At 43.6% G+C, this 16,054-nt stretch overlaps 1 long non-coding RNA gene across 1 annotated transcript in view; it reads left to right on the plus strand.

Moving 5' to 3' along the window:
• The first annotated feature begins 2,528 nt into the window (after positions 1–2,528).
• The window catches only part of LOC111821161 (uncharacterized), a 33,061-nt gene continuing 19,535 nt past the window's right edge, over positions 2,529–16,054 (plus strand). Inside the window, exon 1 of the long non-coding RNA XR_002824625.1 lies at positions 2,529–2,590. This is a non-coding gene — a long non-coding RNA (uncharacterized LOC111821161). The remainder of the gene's footprint in view (positions 2,591–16,054) is intronic.

Genomic DNA, 16,054 nt, shown 5'->3' on the forward strand with positions numbered 1-16,054 from the left:
ACTGTTATCCACAGTGTCTGCACCATTTTACATTCCCACCAGTAACATAGGAGGCTTCTAATTTCTCCACATCCTTGTTCAACACTTGTTATTATCTGACTTTTTGACTGTGGCCATTCTATTGGGTGTGAAGTGGTTTCTCATTGTGGTTTTGATTTGCATTTTCCTTATGGCTAATGGTATTGAGCATCTCTTCACATGCTTATTAGCCATTTTCATGGAGAGACCAAAGGGTCTGCAATATGAGATCCCTGACTCTGTGAATCCATCCTGTGCTAAGCTGGTTTACCTTGGCAAAGCAGTTTAGCCTCTGTACACCTTGGTTTTGTGGCAGGATGAGTACTTATTCAATCCGTGTCTGTCCAGGGAATGGAGACAGAAAAGAAAGGCTGTGACTTGCTTCTCTGCCTGACACAATGACCAATACTCCCTGAAGTGAAGGAGAAGAAAAACAAGGAGGAATCCAGGGAGGGGTAGCTGAGATTCAGAGACCAGGGCTTTGTCATGTAAGCCTACCTGGGGGGAGGCCCAAGCTCTTTTCACTTTCTGCTAGGTGGGGAAGTTGTGGCAGATGATTTACCCCTCCCTCCAACTCACCCCCTACTAGTTGAAGGCCACTAGGTTTTGTGAGAGTTCCTGTATTGACCTGAAATCCAAAAGAAAACAAACCCAAACAAAACAAAACAAAAAAAAAACGTGCTACCTGGCCAGGGCAAAAGCATCTCAGGAGCCTCATATTCCTCCTTCCCCCTGCCCTGGAGATTCCCACCCACCTCTGACCAACAAAAGGCTGTGAGTCAGGGCCTGGGCCCTAGGCTGAGAGACAGCCTGCCACCAGATGGTGTGTGCATGGTGGGGAGGGAGCTGAGCATGTGAGGATCCTCATTAAGAAACCAAACCAGTTGCCCTCAAGTCAATTCCGACTCATAGCGACCCAAGAAGACAGAGAACATCTGCCCTGTAGTGTTTCCAAGGAGCGTTGGTGGATTCTAACTGCCCAACTTTTGGTTAGCAGCTGAGCTCTTAACCACTGCGACACCAGGGCCCCTAGGATTCTCACTGGGGGAGTGTAATTGGGGCAGGGAACTCTGACGGGTAGGGGGAAATCAGGCCAGTTGTGCTGATTTGTGGTTGTTGCAGAGGCCATGGATTTCTTTTAAAAGTGTTGTTTAAATATATATGTGTATGTATTCAAATGATGTTATATACACAGAAAATTAGTACACAAGTGCACACCAATCTTTTAAGGGTGGTTACACCGAGGTGTGGATCTCAGCGGGGAGGATTTCACTTCTGACTGGAAACACTTCGGTGTTTGTGAAGATTTCCTTTATCCTAAAATAAAATTAAGCACATATTCCATTTGCCAATGGAAATAAAAATACTTTGACAGTCATCCATTAGTAACCCAGTAGCAGTAACCCAACAGGTTACCGCTGGGCCTAAGGAGTTTGGTAGTCTGTTCGGAGTTTGGTAGTCTGTTCGGAGTTTGGTAGTCTGTTCGTTTAAAGCAAGCTTTATTTCTCTCTTTCTCTGTTCCTTGCTGGATGGATACCAAAAGACCAAAATAGTTGCCCTTGAGTGAATTCTGACTAATGGCGACCCCACGTGTGCCAGAGAACTCTGCTTGCTCCACAGGGCTTTCAATCGCTGATTTTTCTAAAGTAGAATTGCCAGACCTTTCTTCTGAAGCAACTCTGGGTGGACTCAAACCTTTTGGATGGCAGCTAGCTCATTAACCATTTGCACCCCCCAGGGACCTGCTGGAAGGATACACGACCAATATAACACTCCTCATTTCTGAGTGGTGGCACCACCAGTGACCTTAGTTTCCCTCTCTCCAGGTGTTTCCTTTTTTGAACAGTACTTTGTAAGGGGCGTGTGTTCCTTTTTTCACAAAGGAAGGAAAAACTAAAACAAGGTGCCAGCATGCAGGGGGATCCTTCGAGGGGCTGACGCCTGTGGGCTCAGCGCTGCCCCACCCCCTAGCCGGCGGTGTGGCCTCCACCTGGCACTCCCAGAAGGCCACGCGGGAGGCGCCGGCGCCCTGGCAGGTCCTTGACAGAGTGGAAGGTGACAGGGTGCACAGCACTGCGGCTCTTGGGAACCGGCCTCTCACCTGGGGAGGGAGCCCTCCAGGCTTTCCTAACCTGGAATGTAGGACTGTCACAAACTTTTCAAAATCACTTGAAAGTGTACTTACTTAAACTTATTTTACACGGGATTCGGTTCGCGACTGTCGAATGGTAAATTTTCCATTTGGTCCTTCTGTCTCAGTCTTTGCATGCCATCTTGCCGGCGGGTATCCCACTCGAAGGGAGACAAATCGGTTCTCCCCCGTAGGTGACAAAACACGTAGGTTCCCACCCCCCTCCCCCCGGCCTTCCCCAGCCGCCCGCGCCCCGCCCCTCAGCCTCACCCCAGCCCCGGGCCGCTCCCACCCTCCCGGCCGCCCCCGACGCCGGCTCCCACCCCTCCCTTTCCGGGGAGGAGAGGAGCACGGAGTTGGGGGCGTCGCGGCGCGTTTTACGGCAGGGGTGGGGGCTCCCGGCAAGCACCGCGGCCTTGCCCGCACCGGGGCCCCAAGCGGGTAGGTGCTTCAGCTTTCCATCTTTCCGTTCCCTGACGCGGGGTCAGCGGGCCGACGGTAGCCGTGGCCTTAGCGGCGGTTCTGGCTTCCAGGCCCTTCCCCGCCTCAGCGCGTGGCGGCCGTGCCGGCGGGGGACCACGGGCCTGGTGGCCGCTGCCCGGTCGCCTCGGTGCTTGTGGCGCCGATTTTTACCGCTCTCCTGGGTTGTGTCGCGGGGGATGTAGGGAGAAGCCCCTATGGCTCCCTGCCGCCCTCCCATGCTGGGGCCTGGCTGTGTGGCCCTGTGGCCCGAGACCCCTCCCCGCTCCTCCCCCGGCAGGAATTGGTTCTTACCTGGAAAGGATCTGCTGCTTCCTAGGACGGGGCGTGGGGAGAGGTGAGTGTCCTAGGTGGAGTTGGGCTGAATTCCTCCCTTTACTTTCTTGAAAACCTCGCAAGAAACCAGTCTCAAGGATCGGCCTGGGAAACGAATCCTTGCTGTAAATTGACTCTATTTAGATAAAACCAGCAGCGTCACATAATGGCTCTCTCAGAAGAGGTTATGAGGAGATGCCACTACGAGCTAGGTTAAATGGGGTAATGGGACCTATGTGACCGGGGTCAATTTTCACAAGTCGGTTGTGCTCCTCGAAGGTTGAAACTTAGCAGGGACTAAATTTGAAGAGGGAAAATGTCCTGAATGAAGAATGATTGAGGAAATCCAACCTCTCACATTCTGTGTATTTGAAACTGTTAGAATGGCTCGAGATTAGCCATCTTGGCCAGTAGTATTTGCAGTGGGATCGCAGCTATTTTAAGGGTGAAGAGCACAAGGCAGTTGGCCCCGGACCCCTTGTGAGAACACCTGCCCGTGGAATGGCGTTTAGGACTCTGTGTAGGACAAATCTTTGCATGAAAATAGGAAGTGACGACTTGGGACCTTTGAGACAGCCAGACAGGGTGGGAAACAGCAAGTAGTACCGGCTGTTCAGAGGGGCAGGCCATGGTTGGAAACTCATGTAAGAAATTGTACAAGTGTCGTTTCTGTTGCGTTTCCCTTGTTATGAGTGGCTGGGGAATCTTTCATGCTTTTTAGGGCCTTTTGTATTTTTTTCTCTGTAGACGTTCATGCCTTTTTCGGTTGGGTTGTTGCCCCTTCCCTTCATGGATTTCTAGGAGCTTGCTCTTTTTATGTCTGAAAGATTACTAATGTGCATTGCAAATTTTTTGTCCCATTTTGCAGTATTTTTCTGACTTTGATTGTGGGTCGGTCGGTTGGTTTGTTTAACATGGTGAATTTTATGTGTTCGCATTTATCCATGTTTTCTTGGATGGCTTCTGGATTTTGAGTTAGAAAAGCTTTCCCCACTCCAGAGTTATAAAAGAATGAATCCATGCTTTCTTCTAGTAGTTTTATGATTCTTTTCATCATATGTATAATTCTTGGGTCCACGTAGAGTTTATCCTGGTTTAGGATGTGAGGTGTGGAACCAAGAGTCTGTTTCGAGATGACTGCCCCTTTGTTCCAAGTCTATCTTTACTCCCGCTGATTTAGGAGATTGCCTGTATCAAATACAAAATTCTTGTATGTCTTAGAGTCTATTCTTTTTGGGGGATATGTGTCAAAATCGACTATTTTTCTTTTATACTCTTTTTAAATGTTTTTTTTTAAATGAGGTAGAATTCACGTAACGTGAAATGAATCATTTTTAAGTGTATACAGTTCAGAAGCATTTAGTACACTGAACCACCTTTACATTCCTGAGATGAATTCCACTTGGTCCTGATATTTAATCCTCTTAATATGCTTCTGGATTTGCTTTGATAGTATATGTTGAGGATTTTTGTATTTACAGTTGAAGGATATTAATCCTTACAACTATAAATGTTATATTAACTATTAATACCGTATTATATCAACTATTAATATAATAAACTATATTAATAGTTTTCTATTCCTGTTATGTCTTTATCTGGCTTTGGTATCAGGGTAATGCTGCCCTCAAAAAATGAGTTAGGAAGTGTTTCCTCCTCTTCTGTTTTTTGGAAAAGTTTGAGAAGAATTGGTTATTGAAGAATTTAAATGTTTGGGAGAATGGACCAGTGAAGCCATGTGGTCCTGGGCTTTTCTTTGTTGAGAAGTTTTTCATTATTGATTGAATCTCTTTTCTTGTTACAGATCTGTTGAGATTTTCTATTTCTCCTTGAGCTAGTTTTGGTATTGGTGTGTTTTAGGAGTTTGTCCGTTTCATCTAAGTTATGTAATTTGTTGGTGTACAAATGTTCATAGTATTCTCCTAGAGTCCCTTTTATTTTGGTAACATCTCTAGTAATATACCCACTTTACGTTTCTGATTTTAGTAATTTGAGTCTTTTTATTTCCTGCTTATTCTAGCCAAAGGTTGTCAATTTTGCTGATCTGTTCAGAGAGCCAACTTTTGGTTTCTTTGATTCTCTTCATTGTTTTTCTATGCTCTATTTCGTTTGTATCTACTCTAATCTTCATTATTTCCTTTGTTCTAGTAGCTTTAGGCTTGGTTTGCTCTTCTTTTTCTAGTTTCTCTAGTTGTAAAGTTAGGTTATTGATGTGAGATCTTTTTTCTTTTTCAGTGTAAGCGTTTTCCGCTATAAATTTTCATCGAACTTTTTTCTTTGTATCCCATAGGTTGTGTGTTCGTTTCAGTACTCTCAAAGTTTTTTCTACCTTCACTTGTAATTTTTTCTTTGACCCATTGGTTATTCAGAGGGTGGTGTTTTATTTCCATTATTTCTACATTTTTGAAAGGTCCTTCAAGTTCACTGGTTTCTAATTCTATTCCATTGTGGTGAGAGAACATCCTTTGTATGAATAAAGTGGTGAATTAGGTTTCTGTTCCTGCCGTAGCAGATTACAACCAATTTAGTGGTTTAAAACAACATAAATTTATGTTCTTACATTTCTGTAGATCAAAGTCTGTTGTGCTTCTCACTGGGCTAAAATGAAGGTGTTGGCACAGCTGCATTTCTTTCTGGAGGCTCTAGGGAGAATCTGTTTGCCTTTTCCAGCTTGTAGAGGCCGCCCATACATGGCTCATGGTCTCCTTCCTTCATCTTCTAAGCCAGCAACATTGCATCTCTTTGACCGTTCTTCAGTAGTCAAGTCTCCCTCTGACTACAGCTAGGAAAGATTCTCCAGTTTTAAGCTATGTGTGGTTAAATTGGGCCAATTCAGTATAATCTCATTTCAAGGTACTTAGCCTTAATCACTTTCACTAAATCAATCACTTTTGCAAAGTGCCTTTGACATGGAAGGTGAGATAGTCACAGGTTCTAGGGATTTGGATAAGGGACTCCTTGGGAGCCATTATTCTTCCTACTATAACTATCAAGATTAGGATTGCCTTTTTGTCAAAAAATTACTTGTATCTTTTTGGAAGGCTACACGCTCTATCCCATCAACTGCTGTGCCCTCCAAATGTTGGATTGCCTGGTGACTTTTTTTTTTTAAATCATTGTTAAGATGAGTAGGTAGAAAAGGGAACGCTGAATTTTAAAGAGTAAAGAAATAACAGTACTATATGGGAATTTTTTTTAAATCAGGATTTTTAAGTGATTAAAGATTTTGGAACTAGATTTATAGGACATTTGAAAAGGTAAGGCTATCCCTGTTTCTTGCTAAGAAATACAGAAATACATAGGCAAGAGAAACAGATAAAATCAGAAGAAAATGTGTTAATGCACTTTATTTTGAAAGAGTAATATGGGCTTCTTTTCTGTGTGTAATTTCTTGTATTCAGACAGCTTTTCACGTAAAACTTATTTCCCCTTAGATGTTTGGGTCATTTCCCTTTTCTTTCTAGTGTTTAATGTAAGTGGAAGTGAACACAGATGCATGTTTTCATTTAGCTGTCTTTAGACATCAAAAGCAATACATGCTATATAGTTTTCTGCACCTTGCTGCTTTTACTGGTCTCTACAGAGAAGATGTATTCCTTGGTCCTGTTCACTTTGTTTCTAACAGCTGATTAGGATTCCTGCATGTGTGGGGGGAGGTTGGTTAGGGACACTGGTTAAGTGTTCTTGCTCATAGAACACTTGGCTTCCCTCTTTGTTTTTCAAATTACAAAGGATGCAGCAGTGAATAACCCCGTAGGTAAGAAGTTTTGTGTGTATGTGTCTGGTACACCTTACGGTGCAAATGTCAACCTAGGAATGATTAGTTAGATAAATTATAACATGGCCATACAGTAGAATAAATACCCTTTTCTCTCTAAAGAGAATGTCTTGGATGACTGTAGTGATGATGGAGATACCTGGTTCCCATTTATGAGTGAGTAAAATGAGCTGTTGATCAGTTGAGGGTCTCTTATTTCATTTATAGTAGAAGGAACATTCTTGTGAATATATTCATATATATTCTTCCATATTTACTCAATTGCAGCCACACACACACAGAAGCTGGGAAGAAAGGTCTGAGAGTTAAAAGGCAAAGTAATGATTGTGCTTGCCACAGAGGATAGGCTTTTAGGGGGTAGATGTCTTCAGATTTCACATGAGGTGGTTGTGTGACCTGATTTTTTACATCACCCCTGAGTTATGTTTGTGTAATTACTGGAAATAAAGAGATATTTTTTAACAGTGTGCTTTAGTAAGAAATTTTTGTTCACCCAAGATGTAACACAGTAGAACAAACAAAAAATTCATTTCATTATTTGTCAGTGGAAAAATAATAGTATCTGAGTTGGTGGTATGGAGTATACACTGCCACCTTTTAACCTTTTCTGTTTAGAGACGGTGGGATCGCATGTGAGGACAGGTTACTGTTTTATGACTGGTTCAGAAGGAGTTCTTAACAGCGGCTGCAGCAGTGTGCTCAAACATAACGATTGTGAGGATGATGCAGGACCAGGCAGTGTTTTGTTCTTTTGTACATAGGGTTGCTATGAATCGAAATCAACTTGATGGCACCTAACAACAACAACTGATACATGAAAGACTTATCAAAGCTCTGAGGGAAAGAAAGAAAACCAAGAAAAGACTCTCCAAAACTAAAGGACATGGGTATATGTAATATATTGAGTTTGTGGCGTACCTTGCTCAATTTGATTATGAATGGCAGTCCAACTTACAGTCAAACAAAAAAATCCAAACCCATTTCTGTCGAGTCGATGCCGACTCATAGCGACTCTATAGGACAGAGTAGAACCGCACCATAGAGTTTCTAAGGAGCGGCTGGTGGATTTGAACTGCGGACTTTTTGGTTAGCAGCCAAACTCTTAACCACTGCGCCACCGGGGCTCCGAGTCAAGGACATACTTACATCTTGTTACAGAGGAAGCACACTCAAAAGAAAGACAGGAAAGTGAACACTGGCCAAATATGTAGGCAGTGGTGTTATGGGTGAGCCTACCTTTTTCTGTCCATTCTCCTTTCAAAAACAGTTTACTCGTGACAGTTTATCTTACTGTATTTTTTAAATGCAGTCGTTTCTGGTAGTTGAGAATCCTCAGGATGGAGAGCCTCTCAACATAGATTCATGATTGGGTGACACTGGTAGACTCTTAGATGGCTTTCCAACATGGTAGAAAGGATTCTGAGTGACGTCCTCATTGTGTAAGTTGACCTTGGAGATGCATGGAATAACATAGAGAGGATCTGTGTCCACCTTAAGGGCAGAGGTGCAGAGAATGGAAGGTCAGTGTCCTACAGGGCAGGGGAGAGAGGAAAGCCATTGAAGGCTGGATCCCTATGAGGCCATTTGCCTGAGAGAGGACCATCTGACTACCCACTTCACCTATGGGAAGGAGCAGTTCAAGCCTCCTGTGGGGAGAGACTGTTGGGAACCTGTTGAGAAGAATCAGGTCTTGAAGGCCTTTGCCTTCTGCTCTGAGTTGAGCCCTCCCTACTTGTTTCTCCCGTGATTTCTCCTGATCAGCCAGGCAAGTGAGGAAGTGGTTAGAAGCTGTTGCTGGAATATTCTAGGAGTGCAGAAGGCTTGGGAGGGGCGTAAGGGGCAGCATGATATACATAGCTCTACACTCTGTAATTCAGTCTCGTGACAAACCAACCTGAAAGTGTGATGACTTGAGGAGGTATGATTCCTGTCTTCCACTTGCAAAACACAACAAAATCTAGAGCAAGAAGACCTCCAGATGATTAAGCCACAAAAGGTGTGTCAGTGAGGGGCTTTCCTCAAAGTGTGCCAGATACTGACAAGTTTAGGGAGGCTGGACACTGGTTTGTGTTTTCTCTGAGCAAGGGAGGTGACTGGTAATAGGCTGGGGAGGGGAGGCAGGGTGGACATGTATAGAGGAGCCATACTGTCTTCAAGCGGAATCCTTTGAGCATCCCCTGAACTGCGGTATGAATGTCTGTTGTTGGGCGGGCTGGCATTGGAGGAAAGTGCAGGTTTGCCAACAGAGAAGGCTCTGGCCCATGTCTGGGCGGTCTGCAAAGCTAAGTGAGACTTTGAGGAAAAAGGTCATCAAATTTCCAGTACCAAGCACAAAAACCAGACAGTCCTGAGATGGAAAGGTACAGGGTGGAACTTGCTGTGCCACTACTTGTGAGTGGTAGAAACAAAAGTCATTAATAAGACCATAGTATATGGGCTGTGGATATTTTTTCCTGTGAAACTTTGACTGTGAGCAGGAGTGGAACCACCCGGAGGGTTCCCAGAAGACTTAGGCAACTCTCAGAGACAAGCTGAAACCAGGCAACACTTACCTCACAGCACACTGCAGTAAATACACATACAAATTCTGCTTAAACATGTATTTCTGAATGAGCATCGGTCAGTATTCTGAGGACGAGGAGGATAGCATCAGTTTAATTGCATTATTCTAGCATATGTGGTGGTAGCATTTTAAACAAAGACGTTTTCTATTTTCACGTGGACCACAAGTATACAGAGAGGCTGTTTATCCTGTAATTTCTCCCAGTGTGTCTAAAAGAAACCTCAAAGTATCCACATTCCCTTGCGAATGCTCCCAGTTAAAACACATGGGCCTTCCTGGGCATACACACACCTGTGTGTTCTCCACGCAAAGCTGTATCGTCTGTTGTCCCTGGTATGGCACAGGGCTCCCCTCCCGACCTACATGTACAACCAAGGTTGTCAGAAACCCTGGAGGTGTCAACTGAGAAGAGCCAGGCCCTCAGGCCCATGGTCTGGTGTTTTGAGTTTCCCCTTACCTTTTATGCCACATTGCCTGTGGGTGCCCCCCTGTATGTCCAACTCCTAGAGACCTCATGGGTTTGTCCAACTGGCTTTTCAGTGAGGTGTAAGAAAGCTCAAGTTAGAATGTACCCTGGTGGGCATTGGGGCAGATATGAATAGATTTAGGTCCACCCACAGGGCATCTGGGAGGAGAGAAATTTTTTCCTCTTCAGGAAGGAGGGAAACTTAGCGCCCACATACAGATTGTGAGAGTCAGCAGAAGATATGGGAGCTCGCTTCCCAAAAGTGGGCAAGATGGTAAGGCATCATTCTTTAGGGAAGCTGGACAGTGGTTGGCGTTTTTCTTTCAATTAAAGGGGCAGAGGGTGAAGTCCTAGTGAAGGGTCACTGGCATTTCTGGTGCAATGTTGCCATAAAGTAGAAATTGTTTGCCAAGCCCACTAAACCACCAGTGTTGCTTTCTGGAGAGGCCTTTGACTGGAGGAGACTCAGGGTCCCGCAAATCCAGAGCTCTCTGAGGCATGAGCAGTTTTGGCCGAGGAAGCAGTAGAGATGGGTCAGAACAAGGCAGACAACCAGGGTGCCAGGCAGGTTGGTCTGAGGAAGCCAAGGCTCGGGCCTTGGTGGCTGCCATGTCTGGGTGAAACTAGCCATTCTTAAGGAGCCAAGGCACATGTTTTTTGTCCTTCAGAAAGTTCTTTATTACCATTCAGAGTTAGGAAGGAATACCATATTGCTCTTCTCCTTAATATAGCGGCCACTGAGGACATGCCCCCACGGCACACAGAACCTGGCAACTTGGGGCTTGTTTGTGGGAGACCCTGTCCCTACCACTTTCATACTTGCTCTGGAGGTGGCCCTGTGAGGCCCCAGAATCCTGTGAGTGTCCCCCAAGCCACCATTCTTCGTATTACAGGAATTACCTACAACGTACAGTTATACTCCTCAAAAAGACTCCACTTGATGGCATTGTTGTTGTTAGGCGCCCTCGAGTTGGTTCCAACTCATAGCAACCCTGTGTAAAACAGAATGAAACACTGCCCAGTCCTGTGCCATCCTCACAATTGTTGCTATGTTTGAGCCCATTGTTGAAGCCACTGTGTCAGTCCATCTCCTTGAGGATCTTCCTCTTTTTCACTGACCCTCTACTTTACCAAGCATGATGTCTGTATCTCAGTAGTGGTCCCTGCTGATAACAAGTCCAAATTATGTGAGACGAAGTCTTGCCATCCTTGATTCTAATGAGCATTCATGCTGTCCTTCTTCCAAGACAGATTTGTTTATTTTTCTGGCAGTCCATGGTATATTCACTTTTCTTTGCTAACACCATTCTTCAAAGGCAACAATTCTTCAGTCTTCCTTATTCATTGTCCAGTTTTTGCACACATTTTTGAGGTAATTGAAAATACCATGGCTTGGGATAGGCACACCTTAGTCCTCAAAGCAGCACCTTTGTTTTTTAACACTTTAAAGAGGTCTTTTGCAGCAGATTTGCCCCATGTAATAAGTTGTTTGATTTCTTGACTGCTGCTGCTTCCATGAGCATTGATTTTGGATCCACGTAAAATGAAACCCTTGACAACTTAAGTCTTTTTTCCATTTATCATGATGTTGCTTATTGGTCCAGTTGCGAGGATTTTTGTTTTATTCACGTTGAGGTGTAATTCACACTGAAGGCTGTAGTCTTTGATCTTCATCAATAAGTGCTTCAAGTCCTCTTCACTTTCTGCAAGCAAAGTTGTGTCATCTGCATATTGCAGGCTGATACTGAGTCTTCCCGATGCTGCGTTCGTCTTCATATAGTCCGGCTTCTCAGATCATTTGCTTAGCATACAGATTGAATAAGTATGGTGAAAGGATGCAACCTTGACGCACACCTTTCCTGGTTTTAAATAATCCCCTTGTTCTGTTCGAACAACTGCCTCTTGGTGTATGTACAGGTTCCACATGAACAAGATTAAGTGTTCTGGAATTCCCATTCTTTGAAATATTAACCGTAATTTGTTATGATACACACAGTCGAATGCCTTTGCATAGTCAATAAAACAGGTCAACATCTTTCTGATATTCTCTGCTTTCAGCCAAGATCCATCTGACATGAGCAATGATATCCCTCCTTCCACATCCTCTTCTAAATCCGGCTTGAATTTCTGGCAGTTCCCTGTCTGTGTACTGCTGTCACCATTTTTGGATTATCTTCAGCAAAACTTACTTGCATGTGATATTAATGATATTGTTCTCTAATTTCCGCATTCCCTTGGATGGCACTGATGCTTCACAGTTGCCACCTATCTCCTCCCTGTGGCCCCTCTCTCCACCCTTTCCTGACTAAAAACCACCAAGCAAGGCCCAGGAGCCATCCAGGCCTTCTAAGTGGGGTTTACTGCATTGGGGTGTTGGGGAAATATTTTTTCTTCCTTTCAGGCTTTTTGCTTGGAATATATATGTATTTACCCAAAAATAGCATTACCATTGTGTCTATACCGACTCATGGTGACCTCATGTCCACAAGGTGGAACTGCTCCACAGGATTTTTTTGGCTGTAATCTTTACAAAAGCAGATTGCCAGGCCTTTCTTACATGGTGCCACTGGGTGGGTTCAAAATGCCAACTTTTAGGTTAGTAACAGTGCAAAACTGTATGACCAATACAGGCAGTCCCTGAATTATGAATGAGTTCTGTTCCTAAGTCTGTTTTTAAGGTGACTTTGTACGTAACCTGGAACAGTTAGGGATGGTTCCTATCTAATGTCAGTCAAATATTTGTTCTAGTAGATAGGATATAGTGTACCTTTCTATGAATAAAAAACATTAAACACTTCAGATACACTAAAACATGTTTAACATAATAATACAGTAATGGTAATAATAATGTATCGATGCACTTTGCAGATAATGCCCATTTGTGATTAGGAACCATTTTATGTACCTTGAATTTTTAATATAATAGGCTTCACAGGAGTTGATTTCTAACTACAGGTTGTTTGTAAGTCAGACTTTTGTAATTGGGGGACTGCCTGTATATTTGCTTGAAATATACACTTACATGTATACATTTATATATATACATTTATATACATACCCTCAACGAGATGGATTGACACAGTGGCTGCAACAATGGGGTTAAGCATAACGATTGTGAGGATAGCGCAGGACTGGGTAGTGTTTTGTTTTGTTGTACATAGGGTCGCTATGAGTTGGAACCAACTGGACGGCACCTAGCGAGCAAGCATATATTTATTTTTCTCTTTGGACTTTAAGTGAAAGTTTACCATTTAAGTTAGTTTCCCATACAAAAATTTATACATTGTTATGTGACCCTAGTTGCTCTCCCTATACTGTGACAGCGCACTCCTCCTTTCCACCCTGGATTTCCCGTGTCCATTCAACCAACTCCTGACCCTCTCTGCCTTCTCGTCTCGCCTCTGGACAGGAGCCGCCCATTTAGTCTCATGTATCTACTTGAGCTAAGGAGCACACTCTTCACGAGTATCATTTTATGTCCATAGTCCTGTCTAATCTTTGTCTGAAGTGTTGGCCTCGGGAATGATTTTAGTTTTGGGCTAAAAGAGACTCTGGGGGCCATGTCTCCCAGGGTCCCTCCAGTCTTAGACCATTAAGTCTGATCTTTTTACTAGAATTTGAGTTCTGCACCCCACTTTTCTCCTGCTCCATCAGGGACTCTGTTGTGTTCCCTGTCAGGCCGGTCATTGGTGGTAGCCGGGCACCATCTAGTTCTTTTGGTCTCAGGCTGATGAAGTCTCTGGTTTATGTGGCCCTTTCTGTCTCTTGGGCTAATACTTCCCTTGTGTGTTCGGTGTTCTTCATTCTCCTTTGCTCCAGGTGTGTTGGGACCAATTGATGCATCTTAGATGGCCACTGACTAGCGTTTAAGACCGTAGATGCCACTCACCAAAGTGGGATGCAGAACATTTTCTTAATAACCTTTGTTATGCCAGTTGACCTAGATGTCCCCTGAAAGCATGGTCCCCGGACCCCTGCCCCTGCAACTCTGTCCCTCGAAGTGTTTGATTGTATTCAGGAAACTTCTTAGCTTTGATTTAGTCCAGTTGTGCTGATTTCCCCTGTAGTGTGTGCTGTCCTTCCCTTCACCTAAGATGATTCTTGTCTGCTATCTACTTTGTGAGTACCTGTCTGTCTCCCTCCCCACCCAGGTAACCATTAAAGAATGTTTTCTTCTGTGTTTAAACCTTTTCTTGAGTTCTGTAATAGCAGTCTTATACAATATTTGTCCTTTTGAGACTGACTTAATTCACTCAGCGTAATGCCTTCCAGATTTCTCTGTGTTATGTTTCACGGATTCATTGTTGTTCTTTATCATTGCGTAGTATTCCATTGTGTGAATGTACCATAATTTGTTTATCCATTCGTCCATTGATGGGCACCTAGGTTGTTTCCATCTTTTTGCTATCGTGATCATTGGTGCAGTGAACATGGGTGTGCATGTATCTATTCGTGTGACAGCTCTTATTTTTCTTAAGGTATATTCCAAGGAACGGGATTGCTGGATTGTATGGGACTTCTATTTCTAGCTTTTTAAGGAAGCACCAAATCGATTTCCAAAGTGGCTATACCATTTTACATTCCCACCAACAGTGTGTAAGTGTTCCAGTCTCTCTATAACCTCTCCAACATTTATTATTTTGTGTTTTTTGGCTTAATGCTAGCCTTGTTGGGGTGAAATGGTATCTTATTGTAGTTTCAATTTGCATTTCTCTAATGGCTAATGGTCGTGAGTATTTCCTCAAGTGTCTGTTAGCCGCCTAAATGTCTTTGGCAAAGTGCCTGTTCATATCCTTTGCCCATTTTTTAACTGGGTTAGTTGTCTTTTTGTTGTTGAGGTTTTGCAGTATCTTACAGATTTTAGAGATTAGATGCTGACCGGATTTGTCTTTAGGCAAAAATTTTTTCCCAGTCTGTAGGTTGTCTTTTTACACTTTTGGTGAAGTCTTTTGATGAGCATAAGTGTTTGATTTTTAGGAGTTCCCAGTTATGTAGTTTCTCTTCTGGTGTTTGTGCATTGTTACTTATAGTTTATATTCTGTTTATGTCATGTATTAGGGCTCCTAGCATTGTCTCTATTTTGTCTTCCATGATCTTTATCATTTTAGAGTTTGTATTTAGTTCTTTGATACGTTTTGAGTTAGTTTTTGTGCATAGTGTGAGGTATGGGTCTTGTTTCAGTTTTTTACAGATAGATATCCAGTTAGCAAGCATATATTTAAATGCATGTATATGTGTACACATACATACCCACATATATATTTATATATATGCTTATCAGTGTAAGTATTTGTGTTCATAATTGCTAACTACCTATTGCTACATCTGTTTCTTTAGGCTTCTAAGTCAATTCCATTTTAACAGGTACCCAGTTTTTTGTGCGCAGATATAGATATATAGTTCTTCTTGGGTACAATTTTAGCTTTCACAGGAAATTGATTCTTGGCTTAGGTTGGGATGAATATCTTGATTTCCTCTATTATCGTTGGCTCATTGGCTTTTCTAGACTTATTGAGCTACCTCATTCATGGCAAGGACTCAGCAGCCTGGATCCAAAGAGAGTAAGGCCATTGTGACATCAGGAGTAGTGATCAGTGGCTATGGCAAGTCAGAAGGCAGTGAGGGTGGACCCAGGTAGTAGGTAGTCATTCTGCATTTGGTCTTCCAGTGGGGAGGCCCATGGGTCAGAAGGACAGTCCAGTGGTTCTACATAGGTTAGGTGACCTCCGTGAGGGCCATTTGTTTTACAGTCTCTACTATAAAAATCGGGTCTATGGGTGGCACAGATGCTTAGGCCCAGGACACTTCGCCTGGAAGGTTGCTGGTTTGAACCCACTCAGGCACCTGTTAAGACAGGCCTGGAGATCTGCCTCCAAAAGCTCACAGCCTTGAAAACCATATGGAACAGCTATACTCCACACACGGGGTTGCTGTGAGTCAGAATCGACTCGATTGCAACTAACAACATCGACAACTTTAAAACCCTACATGAAGGTTTGGCTGCGTAATACACTCACAGCCTCCCATACATGCTTACATTGTTAGTTGTTGTTAGGTGCCGTCGAGTAGGTTCCAACTCATAGCGACACTGTGTACAACAGAACAAAACACTGCCTGGTCCTGTGCCATCCTCACAATTCTTGTTATGCTTAAGCCCCATGTTGCAGCCACTGTGTCAATCCATCTCATTGAGGGTTTTCCTCTTTCTCGCTGACCCTCTACTTTACCAAGCATGATGTCCTTCTCCAGGGACTGATCCCTCCTGATAACATGTCCAAAGTATGTGAGACGTAGTCTTGCCAT

The sequence above is a fragment of the Trichechus manatus genome, unplaced genomic scaffold (genome assembly GCF_000243295.1).
Source record: "Trichechus manatus latirostris isolate Lorelei unplaced genomic scaffold, TriManLat1.0 scaffold00068, whole genome shotgun sequence".
Taxonomy (NCBI): domain Eukaryota; kingdom Metazoa; phylum Chordata; class Mammalia; order Sirenia; family Trichechidae; genus Trichechus; species Trichechus manatus.